This window comes from Phyllostomus hastatus, unplaced genomic scaffold (genome assembly GCF_019186645.2).
Source record: "Phyllostomus hastatus isolate PE091 unplaced genomic scaffold, TTU_PhHast_1.1 phas_scaffold_39, whole genome shotgun sequence".
Lineage (NCBI taxonomy): Eukaryota > Metazoa > Chordata > Mammalia > Chiroptera > Phyllostomidae > Phyllostomus > Phyllostomus hastatus.
In genome coordinates, this window is record NW_025334028.1 from 12,505,228 (window position 1) to 12,520,113 (window position 14,886).

General features: G+C 41.0%; 1 protein-coding gene across 4 annotated transcripts in view; it reads right to left on the reverse strand.

The window, feature by feature from the left end:
- LOC123806799 (broad substrate specificity ATP-binding cassette transporter ABCG2) overlaps window positions 1-14,886 on the reverse strand; it is a 123,976-nt gene that overhangs the window by 37,041 nt on the left and 72,049 nt on the right. The gene's annotated exons all lie outside the window — the stretch shown is intronic.

A 14,886-nucleotide genomic window follows, 5' to 3' on the forward strand; every position in this document is an offset into this window, starting at 1 on the left:
TGCACACCATAATGTGCATCCTGATGCACATTATTCAAAAAAAAACAAACTTTTTAAACTTCTAAAATCAAAATGGAACAAAGTATTATTCTAAGCTAAACAAATAATACATACCAATAATTACAAAATACAGAAAACACAATACCTCAGCACCATACTAACCTCAAAGTACTCAATCTCTAGTTAATACAGTGTACCGGGTTTAGATGACTCACTAAAAGTGACTGCCTACAAGTAAACATTAATCCTCCCATGGGCATAAGCTCTCTGGGCATAGATGTTGCTGTCCTTGGATTAGCATTATACACACACACACACACACACACACACACACACACCACCTAATGTCTTTATAACAAAATCAGCTTCCCGCCTTGCTGCTGTTTCCTTGCTTCCACAGCATCAGCTTGTCCTAACTGGGTTTTTATCACTTTCCAAGCCCAAGACTGCAGATCCTTGCATGAAAGAGAAATCCAAACACTTCCCAACAAACTGAACATGCTTACTTTATCAGCTGGCCTGATTACATCTCTCAACCGGCTAGAAGAGTACTTTCAAACAGGATCAAGGGTCTTGGAATTAATGAGATTCTTTTCCCCTTCTCAGCTGTCCCTTTTTGGTGGTCTACCTATGTCACTTTCCCCCTCTTCTTATGGCTTTGTAACTAGTGAGAACTATTTTTACTTTTTGAAAAGTTCAAACAGTTTTCTTCTAGAGATGCTGGCCTATCTATTATAAGAATGGTAACCTGCATTTAAAATGCCATTTTCCTCTATATTTTACTTTTACTGTGCTCTTAATCTGAGAGTCCATTTTAAATGGGGTGCATAATACAATGAAAACTGCATATAGGTTTAAAAAAAGGAGTACACAGCTTGATTCTGAAGTTCTCAGCAGATACCTGCCCACAGTGGAACTATTGTACATGCTGGTAGGAGCCTGGGCCTTCCTCTTACATGTTTTTTCTAGGGGTAACAATTGGAAGTGGGGAATTGCACACTGTCTCTAAGTCAAATGGACATGGTGTGCTTACCCAGAGGTCCAACAATTTACTGGGCTAATGCCAAGAGGTTATAACCCTAACAAGAAGTTAGGGTTCACAAGTCATGTCAGGTTATTGCTATAAACTTATGAATGAATAAAATAGGACAGTAGTTAATAGTTAGGGAATAATTCAAAATATGAATTTTAATTTCCATAAATTAACTCTTGCACTTTAAATGTCCTGTATTGATAAATGGGCTTTCACATTGCCTCTGATTTGACAGATCCACCCTGAAGGATCCAGGGTTGACACTCTAGTCACATCCAAAAACTGCTCAGCAATGTACAGTGTACTCAGACCACTGAAGTTTCAGGCCAAGGAGCAATCTGTGTCTGGCACTTTAGGCCCCCACAACACTGGGGCAGAGTTACGGTGGTACTGAGGACAAGGTTGGTCAGACAGAGGAAGAGACCCATCATAGGAGGTTTGTACAGTCATTGAGAAGCCACTGAGGCCTTTTAAGGAGTAAAGTTGCATGACACTAATTTTGTTTTTAGTAAAAAGACCACTCTAGCTACTGTGTGGCTACTCTGGAAGCAAGAGCCAGTCAGAAGGCTGTTGCAGAAAACCAGGTGAGACATGCTTGGACAAGGGGATGGGACTAGGTGATGACAAGTGACATACTGAAAGGTCAAGGGCTCAGCTCCAATGCAGTAGGTTTTAGATGTCTGTGAGATGCCCAGGAAGGAATACTTTTGGTTAAAAAATCACACCGCCCTCTTGGGATCTTCATTATGCAATGATTTATGCATTTCAATTTTTAAATGAATTGTACAGATCCAAATTCAATTGAGCTTCCTAGTGTGAAATGTTTTCTACCAGGCATCAATGGATTTACACTGTCATATACAATTTTGAAGTTTAGATTTTGGTGACTGAAGGGAATTTCAAAAATCCATACTGATATTTGTCCTTGGTCTCCACAACCCCATAACCTTTTCTCTTCTAGTGATCTTGCCCTCCCTGCTACCTCAGCCATGCATGCTCCCACCTTGGAATTGTAAATAAAGACCCTGTCTTCTTCCAAACTTTTCTTTCCCATCTTTCATTTATTAATTTTTTTCTCCCATTCCCTCTATTTATGAGAGGCCAACTACACTAGGACTCCCTCTGTTTCTACCTTAGGTTGACCCCCTGCTCATGTACTGCTTCTCATTCTCTCTTTCTTACTCAGGGAAGGACATCTCTCCAGTAATGTCCACCACCCTCACTTTTTGACCCATGTATCAATTTTTCCTTCTCTGATTATAAAATTTCTGTAACATTTCAACCTATTTTCACATCCCTTCTCTTATTAATATGGTATATAAATCTCAAATTTTGACCACCCCCTTGAGTCGTTCTTTCCTGTCTGTTGGCCTCCATGTCCTCTCCCTCCCATTTATTCTTAAACCCACTCCACTCAGGTCATCCTCATATCAAAACTACTCTAGACTAAATAGGGTGATGGTCAAAATGACATATCTGATGACCAATTTTTTTAGTTTTTCAAATTATTGTTCAATTATAGTTGTCCCCTTTTCTCCCCCATTACTCTCCCCTGCCCTATCCACTCCTCACCTCCCACATTCAAGCCTTCCCCACCCATTGTCTTTGCCATGGATCCTTTATACATGTTCCTTGACTTGCCCCTTCCCCTTCTTTCCCCTATTATTCCCCTCCCTCTCCCCTCTAGTCACTGTCAGTCCATGTCTCTGGTTCTGTTTTGCTCACATGTTTGTTTTGTTGATTAGGTTCCACTTAAAGGTGAGATCATATGGTATTTGTCTTTCGCCACCTGGCTTATGTCACTTAGCAGAATACTCTCCAGTTCTATCTATGCTATCACAAAGGGTAGTAGCTCCTTCTTTCTTTCTGCTGCATAGTATTCCATTGTGTAAATGTACCACAGTTTTTTGAACCACTCATTACTGATGGGTACTTAGGTTGTTTCCAACACTTGGCTATTGTAAATTGTGCTGCTATGACCATTGGGGTGCATAGATTCTTTTGAATTGGTGTTTCAGAATTCTTGGGGTATAATCCCAGGAGTGGAATTACCTGGTCAAAAGGCAGTTCCATTTTTAGTTTTTTGAGGAAATTCCATACTGTTTTTCACAGTGGCTACACCAGTCTGCATTCCCACCAAAAGTATACTAGGGTTCCCTTTTTTCCACAACCTTGCCAGCACTTATTGTGTGTTGATTTGTTTGTGATGGCTGTTCTGACCAGTGTGAAGTGGTATCTCATTATGGTTTTAATTTGCATCTCTCTGATGGCTAGTGATGTTGAACATCCTTTCATATGTCTCTAGGCCCTCTATATGTCCTCCTTGGAGAATTGTCTGTTCAGGTACTTTGGCCATTTTTTAGTTGGATTGTTTGTCTTCCTGGTGTAGAGTTGTATCAGTTCTTTATGTATTTTGGAGATCAAACCCTTTTCCAAGGTATCATTGGCAAGTATATTTTCCCATATGGTTGGTTCCCTTTTCATTTTGCTGATGTTTTCTTTAGCCATGCAGAAGCTTTTTAATTTGATGTAGTTCCATTTGTTTATTCTTTCCTTTATATCCCTTGCTCTAGGGAACATATCAGTGAAAATATTGCTATATGGAATATCTGAAGTTTTCCCGCTTATTTTCTCCTCAGTGACCAATTTTTTAAGTTAAAATACAATTCACAGACTATGATATCCACCATTTTAATATGTGGACAATTAAGTGGCTTCTTCTGTATTAATGATCAATTGTAAGTCCTCACCTTAGGCAAACTATCAGCAAGACTGATGAAGTTGAATATTCCTTCCTAGGAATGCTTTCTTCCCTTTGATTTCAGGACACAGCAGGATGTTCAGCTTGGGACATATACTGCATTTTGCCATGTATAATACACACCCATGTTTTTGACCCAAACTTTCAGGGAAAAAAAAGTTTTTGTTTTAATTTTTTAATTTAATTATTTATTTATTTATATTTAGATACCTTTTTTGTATTTTAAAGGAATTTTAGCATTTATTTTTGAACATATTATGGTACAAGAAATTTTATGAACAAATAATTATAAAACACAAGAACAGATACAAGGTATTTCAGGTACTACCCATGTATAATACACACCCTTACTTTTACCCCAAAAATTTGGGCAAAAAAGTACACTTTATACATAGCAGATTACAATACTTTTTAGACATTGAAGCAGAGATGAAACAGATGGTTGGATGGTCTAGTGTGCACAGGAGAGGTCCTAGAGAGCCACGAAGAAGGTGTTAAGGACTTGTAACTGGGCAGGGTCAGAAGGGAAGTGATTGTTGAAATACTCCACTGCAGCCTAACCATTATATTCAGCTGAAGGCATCTGATCCTGAAATCACTTAATTGCCTCCTAGAGAACTTAAGCATCATAAATCTCCCCAGAAGCAACCAGGAAAACTGACTCTAACCACCTGAGATGAAGATAAGCAGGCACACGCCTAAAATAAAGAAGAAAAAAACTGTCACAATACTATTATATCGGAATTCCGGTCAAAGTGGTAGTGTAGATAAACACAGCTCACCTCCTTGCACAACCACATGAAATTACAACTAAACTATATAACAACCATCATTTATACCTGTCAGAATTCCAGCTGAATAGAAGTCTTACAACTATGGAATTAAAGAAATCACCTAAAGAATTAAAGGAGAAACTACATTGAGTCTAGAAGGATGCACTGAGAGGTGGAACAGGCTGGTCTAACACCCACATGTGACAGATGAAAATCAGGATGGATATCTGAGGGGTGAGGCTTCCCAGACCCATGCCAGGCCCCCAGCCTAGGGTTCCAGTGCCATGAAGAGAAGTCCCCATAACTTCTGGCTGTAAAAACCATGGGGATTGAGGCTGTAGAATACAGAAACTGCTAGAGTCACAGGCAATTTCTCTTAAAGGGCCCATGCACAGTCTTAATTTGGACTGACTCCCTTTGGGCTCCATCATGGGGGCAATAGATAAAAGACACCAGAGACATATGGGGGGGATAACTAATGTTGGGAACCGCCCTGACTGGTATCAGAAGCTGAAACCCCCGCCAAGCTAAGGCTAAGGGAACGCCCTTGGAACTGTAAGCCAGCAAGGAGACAAAAGCTTGTCTTCCTGGCAGGAATGCTGCTTCTGCTGCTTTATTCATAACTGAACCCCAAAAAGCTTGGTCGGTTAGCCAAAGATGGGTAAGATTCCCCACGGGGGAATGACCTAAGCCAGGCACGATCACTTTGGGAGGCCCCCCAAAGAAGGACTTGGGGGGCTGCAGCAAAAGGGGGTGATGGACCCTCACTCCTCGGCTTTGACAAAGTCTGAGTTCTCAGCGTCTGGGAGAAAATCTCCTTATCTCTTGGTTGCCTTAGTTCCCTTGCTCCACCTAAGCCTGAAACAATGACAGGGTGGTGCAGCTCGGTACTGAGAAGTGCGGATTCCCCAGGGTGATCAGGCCTAAGAAAGAACATGTAAATTACTGTGAAACCTTCTTTGTTTAGAATGCTCTCAGTTGAATGAGAAGGGTCTTAGGAGGAAGTTATTTTGTTCCTCAGTCTTACAGCTCTTTGACCCCCAACTCAATAGACCGGCAGAGTTCTTTGTTTTCTATAGTTCCTTACTTCCCCCTAATATGTACTGTACTTTGCCTGAATTATTATGCAGAATGAGCCTAATAAAAGCAGGTATGGACGGTAAATCAGCGCGCTCCCCACTGGGGGGGGTGGCCATTCTGTCCCTACTTCCCCACAGAAACTAGTCTGTCTCTGTGCATGTGTTGTTTTTTCTCGCGTGTTTATCGTCGAGCCATCCACAGCGTTCCGTGGTCACTGCTGGCCGGTGACCCACGCGCAACAAACTAAATTGTCTGGATTCAGGGCAAAATTTGGAGGACAGTTTTATCCCAAAAAGAAATGCTGGCCAAGGCCATTGTTCCCCTCCTAAGCCCTATCACCACAGAGCCAGCAGGCAGGTGCCATATCTTAGATTCAATCAATGTGGCTCACACTGTTTACCACACCTTGGCAATTCACTGAAGCCATACCCCACCCAATTTTCAGGCCCACTCAAGTGTTTCCAATGGCTTTTCCATATAGATGACCCATGCTAAATTCTCTCAAACAAGCAGAATCTGGCTTCAACAAGTCCCATACTTTTTTCTAAGTAGCCCCAGACCTGACACTAGTAGCAGCCAGTCTTGGTTCACAGCTTGGACTTACCTGGGCACCTCCAAGGCCAGCAAAAGGAACAGCCATCTGCAGATCATTTTGAAGCATATACTTCGTGAACTCAGACAGAACACAGTCAGTGGCTGACCTTGGACATGCCAAGAGCAAGCAATGTTCAAATACAACAGGAGGGTGTACATAATCCACAAAATGGCCATACCTTGAGCACCCAGCTTGAGCAATAGGGGAGGCAGTGCCACTGGTCTCTGCAGGACACCTACTACATTAGGCCATACTAGCAAGCCTAGAGATGTAGCAGCTCTGCTTAATATATAGAAACAAACACAGGGAGGCTGCCAAAATGAGGAGACAAAGAAACATGGCCCAAATGAAAGCATAAAATGAAACTCCAGAAAGAGATCTAAACAAAATAAAGACAAACAATCTACTAGATGCAGAGTTCAAAACACTTGTTCTAAGGATGCTCAAGAAAATTAGTGAGGAACTCAAAAGCATTAAAAAAATAAAACAGTCAGAAATGAAGGATACACTAACTGAAATAAAGAACAATTTACAGGGAATCAACAATGCAGTGAATGAAGCCAGAATCAAATCAGGAATTTGGAATATAAGAACAACCAATCAAAACAGCAAGAAGAAAAAAACTATCAAAAAAATATAGTGTAGGGTGCCTCTGGGACAACCTCAAGTGTAGCAACATTTGCATTGTGGGGATGCCAGAAGGAAGACAGAGAACAAGAAATTGGAAACCTATTTGAAAAAATGACAGAAAACTTCCCTAACTTAGTGAAGAAAATAGACATATAAGTCCAGGAAGTTCAGAGAATCCCAAACAAGATGAACCCAAAGGGGCTCACACTAAGTCACATCATAATTAAAGTATCAAAGATCAAATACAAGGAGAGAATCTTAAAATCAGCAAGAAAAAAGAAATTAGTTACCTACAAGGGAATTCACATAAGACTGTCAGATTTCTCAAAAGAAACTTTGCAGGCTAGAAGGGCTTGGCAAGAAATATTCAAAGTGGTGAAAAGCAAGGACCACAGACAAGATTACCCTAAGCAGAAAAGCTATCATTTAAAATTCAAGGACAGATGAAGAGCTTCCCAGATAAGAAAAAGCTAAAGGGGTTCAACACCACCAAACCAGTATCATATAAAATGTTAAAGGATCTTCTTTAAGAAAAAGAAGAAAATAAAAAATATGAACATTAAAAAAGCAATAAATACATACCTATCAACAATTGATTCTAAAAAACAAAATAAATAAGCATAACAGAAACATAATCATAGATACAGAGAACAACATTTTGGTGGATGTGGGGGATGGGCAAAAAAGGTAAAGGGGTCGAGAAGTACAAATTGCTAGTTGTAGAATAGTCATGAGGATGTAAAGTACAGCTAGGGAATGGAGTTGTCAAAGAACATATATGCAATGATCACGGACATGGATAACAGTATGGGGATTGCCTGAGGGAGTGGGGCTGGGTATAAGAGGGCAAAGCGGGGCGGGAAACTGGAACAACTATAATAGTCACAAACAATAAAATATCATTTTTAAAAAAACACTGTGACATTTCCCATCTATTTTCCGAAAGGCCCATTTATCTTTCCTAAAAACCATCTGTTTTCCCATAAGTGCCCTCCTCCTATCCCCTTCTCTTGGTTTGAAGCCCCAAAATCTAATGCCTCTCTTCCCATGAGATTAAATCTAATCTGTCTTTTATTTGCTAATCTGCCTTTTGTCAGCTTCATTTGTAGGCCTCTGATCAGAACCTAAGAGGGTAGAGGCAGAGTTTTCTCTCCCCTAAACTGTAGCTAGAGAAGCACTTCAAGACTGAGTGAGCCACGTGGCTATGTTTAAATTTGTGAAGGCTAGGAATAACAAGCAAGAGATAACTTGACAAAGTTAAAAATTAACTCCCTTTATTCCCACAGATGGTACTCTGGTTCCTTACATGAAAAAGTCTCTAAGTAAAGGCCCAAGGAAGTGATTCTTGTATAAATCAGTTCAATATAATTGGCAGACAGACTGAATACCTATGTTTTTTTCTACATTCTTTGCCTGCATTCAGGGGGAAGTAAAATATCACTGTCCCCTAGACACTGTCAAAATTATGACAGAGGCCTTAACCAAGATAGAAATTGGGAGGGCCTGTGGAAAAAGCTCTCACACCCTATGTCACTAATAAAGAGCCCCACAGGAAGAACTCCACCATTAAAACAAAGCTATTTGATTATAACAGCCCTTCCCGCTTAACCTCTTCTCTGAAATAGAACTTTCTCCCTTTTACTCTATTCTTGTCTGTGGCTCACCCTGGCTGCACAAACCAGATTGCAATCCCTTTTTTTTCCTGAATAAATCCTTTTGACTCCTCACTGATTTTTTGTTTACAGTCAGCAAAACATGGCAACTACTTGGTATTTGAAATGTAGTAGTGATTTTTTTTAATATTACTTATTTTCAATTCACTTAAATTTAAACAGCCACATGCAGCTAATGGTTAAAATATTGATCGATGCAGGTCTGAACTGTGTATTATTAAAAATAATGTTTTTCATTTCTGGATTACTTTATGAATAACCAATCTTATAACTCCACAAAAGTCACATATACTTGTTTAAAATAATGTAAATGAAGCCACCCCAAAACGGAGCCAGACCTGCCGTCCCAGAGGAACTGCCTTAACCCATCACACCTGTGGACTGTCGAAATGGAGCAAAATGACCTTTGGCACTGAGCCTAAAGCAGCGTTGTATGGCCAAAAAAAGAGGGGAGTGAGGAGGTTCTATGGAAACTAACTTCACAAGGTGATCTACTCATTCATTCCTACCTGGGCAGGTCAGGGTGGGCAGCCATGCTCCAGGCCTATAACTTGTTTAGTGAAAGGTTTTAAACAAGCCCTGTCTATTGTTCTTGTGCCTCTAGGTTAACACACCTTTGAAATACCAGAAGTAACACCCCTCAAAGGGGGATTAACCCTCAAGGGAGCACATGATCTTGTTAACTATCTTGTAATGCAACACCTGCTTGCATTCTCCCATCTTTCCCTCCTTAATTTCAAATCTATTAAACAAGCTGTAAAACTCTTATTCTCCAGGGCATTTGAGATCTCGCTCCCCGACATGTCGTAAGTTTGGCTCAAATAAACTCATAAAAATTCTCTACATGTTTGGACTTTCCTAATGTTGACAATTGTAATCCACATAACTGCAAAGTTAACAGGAAAATGGACATGAGCATCTTCTCAGGGAAAGTGGCCTGATACCTAACTTGCAGAATTCCCAGCAGCCTTACCAGCCAGTGTGCAGAAAGGGAACGAGAAGTACCGTGCCTGAGGCTGGACATGGGCAACTTCACCCAGGGAACAGAGTGTTGCATGTTCAAAACAACAAAGAACACTGATGTTGTCTACACGGCATCCAAAAACAAACTGGTCCACATCAGGACCCCAACAAAAAACTGCACCGTGCTCATTGACAGCACACCGTAGCAAGGTGGAACAAATCCCACTGTGTGCCATGCCTGGGCCACAGTGGGTGGCAAAACTGACTCCTGAGGAGGGAGAGATTTTATTTGTTTGAGTTTTCTTTCTTTCTTTCTTTTCTTTCTTTCTTTCTTTCTTTCTTTCTTTCTTTCTTTCTTTCTTTCTTTCTTTCTTCTTTCTTCTTTCTTTCTTTCTTTCTTTCTTTCTTTCTTTCTTTCTTTCTTTCTTTCTTTCTTTCTTTCTTTCTTTCTTTCTTTCTTTTTCTTTCTTCTTTCCTGTTATTTGTTTTTGATTTTGAGGAAGAGATACTAAAAAAACAATTATTGTTTCCTTTGTCCCCTTAATTTCTGCCTGGAAAGGTACATTAGCATTGGGCATCATCTTTAAAACCACTTCACAGGTAAAAACACTCAACTGCTTGCACACAGTCAATGTCACCCCTGCAAAGATTCCATATTTGGAAGAATACTTTTTCCTTGAGTTAGTGTTGCAATGACTAGATACATAATTACAAACTTATCAAAACACTTTGTGTTGCAATGAATAAATACATAATTACAAACTTATCAAAATACGTTAGGGGGATTTTCAAGAGGTACCACAAAAGTAATAGTCAACCAGGAAAAATCTTTAAATTCTCTTGTTCAAGTTGTTTTACATAACAGAATTGCTCTTGACCATACCTAGCTGAACATGGTGGGGTTGGCTCTGCTATTAATACTTCCTGTTGCACTCAGAATGAAACATTTCATCACTGCCTGTGAAACAGACGCGAGCCATGATAAAATCTAGGCACAAACCAAATGTTAAGTACAGTGCCCACTGATACCACATGGTTCTTTGATATCTTCAGCTGGCTGTCCTCAGGTATTGTCTCCTGGTTCAGAACTATTCTCAAAATCGGACGTAACATTTTGTTAGTTATTATAGAAATTTTTGCTGTTATAAAACTGTTTGGTATAGATTGATGTTATAAAAACAGCACTCATATAATGGTTGCTCAGCATTTTGAGATGATCACCAAGGCCTATGAGACTTCATGTGAGAAACCTCAAGAAATAAGAGAAGATATTTGCTCTTAAGGCAACATGACAACAAAGCCTTCCTCTGTTCTATCGCCCATGTGGCTGCAGTGTGGCCTAAGGCTCCTAAGAAAACCATGTTCCTTCCTATAGGGAAATGACATACAGAGAATGAGCTCTTCCAGTAAGGAGAGATGAACAATCTTTCTATTAACTGATCAGTGTTGCTTTCTGAGAACTGATCATGATGCTTTCAAGGAAAGATCTTGATGACAAGGTGAAAACATAAAAAGTAATATAAGCCGAACCATTCAAAATGGAGTCATAGCTGCCACCCCAGAGGCAGTGCCTTTCATTTCCTACCCCTCAAACTCTTTGTCTGTTAAACTACCCTTTGGATACAGTCGTACCTAAAGCTGCACTGCATCCCAAACAACTGTTTATAAAATCAACAGGAAAATGGCAATGTGACAACTGAACTGAAAATTTAAAAAAGTATTTAGAATCAGTATCATTATTTTAGCTCATCTACACCTATAAAAATTCATTCCTTAGCTTATTAACACCCAAAGAAATTCCTCCCTTCTATTCTTGTAATTATCCCCCTTCCCTTTCTCATAAAAACCCTTCGCCTTCACCTCCTGAACAGAATATTATTTGTGTTTCTTCCTGAATTGGTACTTGAAGAATAGCTATTCTCTTGGATCTCAGATAAGTACCCGTTGTTGCTTTTTATTTTTAGGTTAACAGCATATCTCAAAGACAGGACCTAGGCATAGCTCCCGTTCACATATATCCAGACATTAGTCAAGATACAGCTTAATTAAGTTAATAAGCTAAAAACACTGCTTCCACATATAAAGCCTAATAAATAAAAACTGGTATGCTCATTCTGTTTTTTTCTATAAGAAGTTATGGGTCATCATTTGAGAAAAACTGGAAACTTTTAAAAACACTAAACCCTGCCAATTTCATTTCTTTCCCATAAGAAACTGAACACAAATTAGCAACCACAATTGGGTCCTCTGTAGTGTTTGAAATTTAAGGCATTGTTCCTATTTTTAGAGATACACTTACTAGGTCACAAATCTATTAAAGGCTCAAAGTTACTCTGGTAGTATTGCAGGAGATAACATAGAAAGAATCCTGAGACTGCTCTGCTGTTGCTGGCCAGCAACTGTAGTGTCCTGGTTGCCAGGCAACACCTTTCAACCCTTAGGTAGCAGCTGGGAATGAGTGGCCAGAACGGAAATAAAGGCAGAGCCCTCACCATTACAATCTAACAAACAACTTAATAAAGAAAGCTGAAAGCAAAGGTTCACACATTGACCAAGTAAATCCGGAGTCTGGTCTGATAAGGCTGCCAGGTATCCCAAACAACAAGTAAACTATGATAGTGCAGGAGAGGGGTGCCCTTGAAAGTCTGTGTGTATCATCTCCACTGGCTGAGAAAAGGAAAACCTTGAGACTGTGTAATCATCCCAAGGCCTGGAAGTGAGAAGGGGAGGGGGCCTACAGTGCCCAAAGAAAAAAACCCATAAAACAACTTTGGTTAACTGCCCACCTCACATCACTTGTGCAAAATGACAGAGTCTACAGCAAGATAAAGATTTGGGCTAACAGACCCCCACCCATACCTACATTTAGGTAGTCACACCTCACCCAGAAAGCTGGCACCAACTTTACCAGCCAATTAACATGTAACTTCTTCACCCTTACCCCCCAAACTATATAAACCCTCAGAACAAAGACTGTCCCTCTTGGCTCATGGCTCTCTTTCCACATGAGGGATGGGGGTGGGGGTGGGGTGGGAGGGCCCTGGCCACTCAGCCTCTGGCCAGGGGGCCTCTGGCCATCCCTTTTGGCCACCCAGCCTCTGGCTACCTGGGTGCTGGCCACCCAGGCCTTTAGCCACCCTTATTTTTGCCACCCTTGCTTTTGCCCTCCCATTCACTAATAAACTTTGCCTGCATGCTAATAGGCTCACCGACCTATAATTCTTTACTGTGTCAGTGACAAAAACCAGGGTAACAGTAGCATATCTAGTGTCCAGATCTTGGCTACTTAAAACATTCTGACAAAAAAAAAAAAAAGGACCAAAGTGTCTTGAAAAAAAAAATAGTTGATAGTTGGGTTGGGGCATGGAAAATGTAAATTGAGCCTAGAGAATTTTGTGATAGTGAAATTAAGAAAATGATTTTATAGGGAAGAAGAGGTCCCTGAAAAGAATTAAGTAAAATGGAAGCAACCATTATACCAGATGCAGCGTTTAAAACAATGGTTATAAGGATTCTCAAGGACCTTAGGGGAAGACTGGGTGATATCAGTGAGAACTTAAACAAAGAGATAGTAAGCAATAAAAAGTACATAAAACCCATAAAAAGGAACCAATCAGAAATGAAAATAAAATATCTGAATTGAAGAATACACTGAGGAATCAATAGCAGGTCAGATGAAGCAGATGATTGAATTAGTGAATTAGAGGACAAGATAACTGTAAACACCCAAGCATATCATCAAAAAAGAAATGTAAATTTTTTTAAATGAGGAAATCTAAGGGACTTTTGGGACAATATCAAGCGTAACAACATTCACATCATTGGGGCACCAGAGAAGGGAGTGAACAAGGGCTCAAGAACCTGTCTGAAGAAGTAATGGTTTGGTTGTTCACTTGGCTAAAGTGTCATACCATTATGCCAAGTTGCAGGTTCCAGTTCCCATTAGAGCACTTACAAGGATCAACCAATGAATGCAATAAATAAGTGGAACAAATAGATGCTCTCTTTCTCGCTCTCTCTCTTTCTCTCTCTCCCTTCCTCTCTAAAATCAATAAGTAAACATTTTTAAAAAGAAGCCACATCAAGACTGGCAGGAGGGGCATAAACCCAGAATGGGCTGGTCTCACACTTACATGTGCGGGATAAAAATTGGGAGGGATATCTCCCTGCAGAAGTTCCCATTGAGGAATGAGAAGTACCAGCCCCACATCAGGCCCCCAGCCTAGGGTTACTTTGTCAAAATGAGAAGGCCCCATAACTTCTGGCTATAAAAACCAGTGGGGATTGAGGCTGAGGGAGACAGAGGGTTCCTAGAGTCCCAGGAAATTCTTCTTAAAGGAGCCCAAACACAGAATTACTCATACTCACTCCCTCTGAGCTCCAGGGCTGGGCCAGCAGCTTGAAAGGCACCACACACATATGGGGAGGAACTAAATTGTACTCTATCAGGTCAAGAGCTTGAGGGGGGGGGCATAGCTTTCTCTCAAACAGAAGTTCTGGCAGAGGCCATTGTTCCTTTTCTGAGCCCTTCCCCAACAGAGCCAGCTGGAAGGTTCAATATCTGAGACTCCATCAACCTGGCACACACTGTTTGCCCACCCTGGTGATTCCCCATCCACCTTCCAGGCCCACTAAAGGGTCTCCACTGGCTTTTCTCTAATAATGGCTATCTTGTCTCATGCTTCAGATTTTCCTAAAATCTCTCTAACAAGCAGCATCTGGACTCAGCTTGCCCTGTACTTCTCACTAAATGGCAGCAGACCCAGCACTAGAAGCAGTGGGCCTTGGTTTGCAGGTTGACCTCACCTGGGCAACTCCAAGTCCAACACAAGTAGCAGTCATCTACAGATTGTTTTGTAGCTCATGTTGGGTGGCTCCAGGCAGAACACAGGTAGTGGCCAATCTTGATCTACACCTCCCAGGAGGCCTCAGAGCCAGCGAGTGTACCCAGTGCAGCATCAGACCTTGTCAAAGCACCAACCAACACCTCCACAAGCAACACACTTAAAGGGAGGACTCAGCAGGCACCAGAGCCCCACTAAAGCAGGTCCTGCTCTGTGAAGTGGGCACATGCACAGCTGATCCTTCATGGTGGTTGGAGATCAGTTGTCAAAGCCAGTCCTTGCATGTGACTGGCCTGGGGGTAAATCCCTCACATGGACATGCCGACAAGCAAGGAATGCTCAAATACAACAGAAAAATCTACACAGCCCACACAGGGCGGTGCCCAACTTTGGTGATAGGAGAGGCTATGTCACTGGACCCTACAGAACACCTACTACATTAGACCACTCTACCAAGCCTGGGAGGTGTAGCAGCTCCACCTGAAACATAGAAACAAACACAGGGAGGCTGCCAAAATGAGGAGATTAAAAAAA